Source organism: Pseudochaenichthys georgianus, chromosome 21, assembly GCF_902827115.2.
Source record: "Pseudochaenichthys georgianus chromosome 21, fPseGeo1.2, whole genome shotgun sequence".
Lineage (NCBI taxonomy): Eukaryota > Metazoa > Chordata > Actinopteri > Perciformes > Channichthyidae > Pseudochaenichthys > Pseudochaenichthys georgianus.
Genome location: NC_047523.1, coordinates 21,858,110 through 21,863,533, shown reverse-complemented (window position 1 = coordinate 21,863,533; position 5,424 = coordinate 21,858,110). Strand labels below are relative to the sequence as shown.

At 44.2% G+C, this 5,424-nt stretch overlaps 1 long non-coding RNA gene across 1 annotated transcript; it reads left to right on the top strand.

The window, feature by feature from the left end:
* Nucleotides 1-4,052: 4,052 nt before the first annotated feature.
* On the top strand, nt 4,053-4,748 carry LOC139436009 (uncharacterized). The gene is made up of 3 exons (XR_011645207.1): nt 4,053-4,167; nt 4,280-4,562; nt 4,663-4,748. It is a non-coding gene; the product is annotated as an uncharacterized lncRNA (long non-coding RNA).
* The last annotated feature ends 676 nt before the right edge of the window (nt 4,749-5,424 follow it).

Sequence of the window (5,424 nt, the reverse complement as noted above, 5' to 3'; positions counted from 1 at the left end):
ACCTCCCTGATCGTGGTGGATTCTCCGAGGAAATCCGAACTTCAGTGCATAATCATTGAACACCTTATCTGCCACTGTCTTGGCGGATTTTGACATTGTGGCGTAGGCTTGTGCAAAGCGTGTGTAATGATCGACTATTACCAAGATGTATTCATATCCACCCTTACATTTATCTAAATGCAGAAAGTCAATTGATACCAATTCGAATGGCTGTGTGGTGACAATGGAGGTGAGAGGAGCTCTTGTCTCTCTGTAGGGCTTCTTCTGTTTGAGGCAAGCACAGCTCTGAGACACGTAGTGCTCTATTTCCTGCTGCATATGTGGCCAGAAGAAACGGTCTCGAACAAGTGATGTTGTGCGTTCCCCACCTTGATGCCCCATCTCATCGTGGAGTTGTCTCAGAACAGTTTTAAGTTTTGTACTTTTCTGGTAGGACCAGTTGTGTCCTGAAAGCAGTCTTTCTGTGAAGTATGCCATCTTCATCAAGGCTGAGTTTATCCCAGTCGCGGAGTAAGCATTTAGTCTGAGCATTGAATGATTTCAGCTCTTGTCCTGCAGGCCTCTTACCTAGCTGTTTGGACTGTATCACAGGGCCAATGTTTTGATCATCCTGTTGAGCTTGACATATGGTTGACTTTGAAAGAGGTGTCAGTGTCCTCTCACCTGTCTCACACTCAATAGCCATCACGGACCACACTGTGTTCGTATCTCTTGCTTCCACTCCTTGAACTGTGGCTTCGAGACAACATTTCTCTGTACATTATTGAATCATCTTTTCAATGTCACAAGGCATTCTTGAAAGGCCATCAGCATCACAATTTTTCTCTGCCCGGACAATATCACAATTTTTCTCTGCCCGGAAGATATCTGAGGGTAAGATGGACATCTGCTAGCTCAGCGACCCACCTATATCCTGTGGCGTTGAGTTTGGCTGTTGACAACACATACACTGAACAAAAATGTAAACGCAACACGTTTGTTTTTGCTCCCATTTTTCATGAGATGAACTCAAAGATCTAAAACATTTTCTATATACACAAAATAACCATTTCTCTCAAATATTGTTCACAAATCTGAAAAAATCTGTGATAGTGAGCACTTCTCCTTTGCCGATATAATCCATCCCACCTCACAGGTGTGGCATATCAAGATGCTGATTAGACAGCATGATTATTGCACAGGTGTGCCTTAGAATGGCCACAATAAAAGGCCACTCTGAAACGTGCATTTTTGCTTTATTGGGGGGGTCTGGGGGGGTCCGAAAACCAGTCAGTATCTGGTGTGAGGGGTAGGGGTAGGGTTAGGTTGGGGAAGAGCGCAGGGCTCCGGAGGTAGATAGGTGTTTAAAAAAACCTCCGTAAACATAAACCTTATAAAAACCCTTTTAAAAGCATCATAAAAGCTCCGTGAGGACAAGACCGTTTCAGACGAATGGTTAAAAAATGCAGAGCGGAGCCGGACCACGGAACGGCGGCAGAGTATGTTAAAAAGCAGATCTCCCCGTCCCAGGATCTGGAGGGTGGTGTGTGTGTGTGTGTGTGTGTGTGTGTGTGTGTGTGTGTGTGTGTGTGTGTGTGTGTGTGTGTGTGTGTGTGTGCGCGTGCGTGTGTGTGTGTGTGTGTGCGCGTGCGTGCGTGTATCGATGTATCTACGTGTGTGTGCGTGTGCGGAGCTTGTCCCAATGGAATCCATAAAATACCCTAAATGATAGGGGGATCTAAAATGGCCAATTTAAAAGTGATTCCAGTTCTATTCGTATAAGCCATGCATAGAAGTGTAAGTGCAGTTAAAACACAAGTGCAATGATAAAAATACAAATAATTAAAACAATCTCCCCAGTTAGGGTATTGTTGTGAATAGAGTGGCCCATGGTGGTGGTGGGGTTATGGTATGGGCAGGCGTATGTTATGGACAACGAACACAGGCCACTCGATTTCAAATTGCCTTCCTTTAGCCCCGCACCCCAGAAAGTCGGCCATTTTGAAAAATGTGCGTTTTTCAGCCATTTTAAGCACATTCTTGTGAACTCCTCCTAGGGGAATTATCGGAAAAATTCCAATCCAGGACAAGTTCATCCCCTATCCAATATGATGCTAAATTGCGAAGAAATGTTTTGAGAGCTCAATCGTGGAGGTCGCAAGCTATCAGCGAATACACCAGTTTTGACCATTTACATGTCGCAAATGACTCCAAATTACTCGCATATAGTTTTTCCGATATTCACGAAATGCTGTATACACATTGCTATTATGATTGCACACATATTTCAAATTGCTTCTCATTAGCCCCGCCCCCCAGAAAGTCGGCCATTTTGAAAGATTTGCGTTTTTAATGCATTTTAAGCACATTTTTTCTAACTCCTCCTGGGGAAATGATCGAAAAAATTCCAATCCAGGACAAGTTCAGCCCCTATCCAATATGATGCTAAATTGCGAAGAAATGTTTTGAGAGCTCAATCGTGGAGGTCGCAAGCTAACAGCGAATACACCATTTTTGACAATATACATGTCGCAAATTACTCCAAACTACTCGCATATAGTTTTTACGATATCCACGAAACACTGTATGCACATTGCTATTATGATTGTGGACACATTTCAAATTAGCTTTTATTAGCCCCGCCCTCCAGAAAGTGGGCCATTTTACAAAATGTGCGTTTCTCATGCATTTTAAGGACATTTCTGCGAACTCCTCATAGGGGAATGATCGGAAAAATTCCAATCCAGGACAACTTCAGCGCATATCCAATGTCATGCTACATTGAGAAGGAATAGTCCTTCGCTCAAACGGGGAGCTCGTAGGCTAACGGAGAATGTACAATTTTTGACCAATTATATGTCAGATAAGCTACTGAGACCTGCCTGTCTGCCTGGCACATCAACTCTCACACACACACACAAACACACACACACACACACACACACACACACACACACACACACACACACACACACACACACACACACACACACACACACACACACACACACACACACACACACACACACACACACACACACACACACACACACACACACACACACACACACACACATACACACAGACACACAGACACACACACACTCACTTACTGTTAGTCCAACAACCTCCTTTGCTGGCGGCATATTCATTACAACAGACACCTATACACTCCCTAACCCTAACCCTACTGTCTATTTGTAGATATCTCCTAAAGCCTACAAATAAAGTGTGAAATGTAGGCCTGGTACCAGGGGCGGACTGGCCATCGGGACGTTCGGGACTAATCCCGATGGGCCGGTACTGAAGTGGGCCGGTCGGACGATGTGGGCCGGTCGGTAACCGGCAGGGCTCGATATTACAGTTTTTCTCAATCGCTAAACCCACTATTTAGAATCAAAATTCCTTTCATCAAACCAACAGCACAGCCATCGAAACAGAAAACCATTTCTCTACAACAGTATACCATTTATCATTGATATCACACAAAATGCAGATGCTAAGCAGCGTTTTGCAAAACAGATCACACAATTCTCTAACTGAAGTTACAATTCTCTACACAAACATCAAAAATCTTTTGTGTAACTCATGTCTACAAAACAAAATAATCTTCTCACAGTGGATAACACTTACTCCTCATAAACGTAGACCATAGCTACACTAATTGACACTTGATGTGCAAAATATTAACACTTGTTATCAGTCAATCACCCCATTGAAAAAGGTATAACTGCATGGAATGTACTGTATACCTTACAGTAATGATGTTACTGTTAGCTGATATCAATGACTTTCCTATAGTAATTGTAATTAGTGAGAATCCTATAAAAGACCTCCCTCATTTCAGTAAGATGTTTGTGTGAACAAAATGGCTGATCGAGTAGGTAGAGGAGCTCTGAGAGGAAGAAGGAACCCTGTTGTTCAGCGAGGAAGAGGGAGGGCTGATGTTCAGAGAGGAAGAGGGAACCCTGATGTTCACAGAGGAAGAGGGAGGGCTGTACGTATGTGTGGTGGAAGAGTTGAAAGGGGACCAATGCGAACAGTAGTTTCGGACAACACCTGTGCAACTATTGTGGACCACGTCATAAACCATGGCATGTCCCTCAGTGAGGCTGGCCAAAGGGTTCAGCCCAATATACGGAGATCAACAGTGGCATCCATTATTAGGATCTTCAGGCACGAAAATAGGTAAGCTACTGTAACCCTTTTTTACAGCACTTCATGCATTTCTATGTGTATGTAGGTTTCGATCACTGTTTTTATATTACAGTACATAACATTCTCAAATATTCATTGATAGAACTGAAAGAGCACCCCGCTCTGGTGGCAGAGGAAAGGCCTTTACTCCAGAACAAGAGTCTGCCATTGTTGATATGGTTGTGGCCAACAATGAAATCCGCTTAAGGGAGATTCAGGCCAGAATAATTGCAGACCAGGATGTCTTCAGTAACATTCCATCTATAAGTGTTGCAACCATTGACCGGGTGTTAAAGAGGCACCACCTCAGAATGAAACAGATCTATAAGGTTCCCTTTGAACGCAACTCTGACCGTGTGAAGGAGTTAAGGCACCGGTATGTACAGGTCAGGACCTCAATCACAGTGATGGCTTGCCTATATTTTTAGTATGTCGGACTGCTTACAGTAATGTAAAACGGTCCTCTGTTTGTTTCATTTTCTTTAGCGAATGATGGAGCTGGAAGGCAATGCATTACCACATGTTTTTGTATATGTGGATGAAGCAGGCTTCAACCTCTCCAAAGTGAGGAGACGTGGGAGGAACCTTATTGGGCACAGAGCAACAGTGTTTGTTCCAGGCCAAAGGGGAGGAAACATAACATTGTGTGCGGCTATCTCGACACAAGGCGTCCTTGCTCACATTCCTGTAATGGGAGCATATAACACGCAATGTGTCCTTGCCTTCCTGGATGTCCTGTATGACCGACTTGTGCCACCAGAAGAGAGGGATCAAGTGAGGCCGGTTCACGTGGTCATATGGGACAATGTGGCATTCCACCACTCTCGTGACGTGAGGGCATGGTTTGAGGCTCATCCACACATGGCCATGGAGTTCCTCCCTCCATACTCCCCATTTCTAAACCCCATTGAGGAGTTCTTCTCTGCCTGGAGATGGAAGGTTTATGACCATTATCCTCATGACAGAATGCCCCTTTTGGACGCAATGAATGCTGGCTGTTGGGACATCTCTGCGGAATCCTGTCAAGGGTGGTGTCGACACGCAGGGAGATATTTCCCACGCTGCCTTGCAAGGGAAGACATACGCTGTGACGTAGATGAGGCTATATGTGGCCAGACAGAGGCCAAAGAGCAGATCAGTAAAGCTATATAGATCTCATTCTCTGCTTTACTGCTGATTTACATCATGTTATTTTTTTTCCAGTGTATTGCTATTCATCTTTTGTTTCTGTTACGGTGCTCTTCTGAA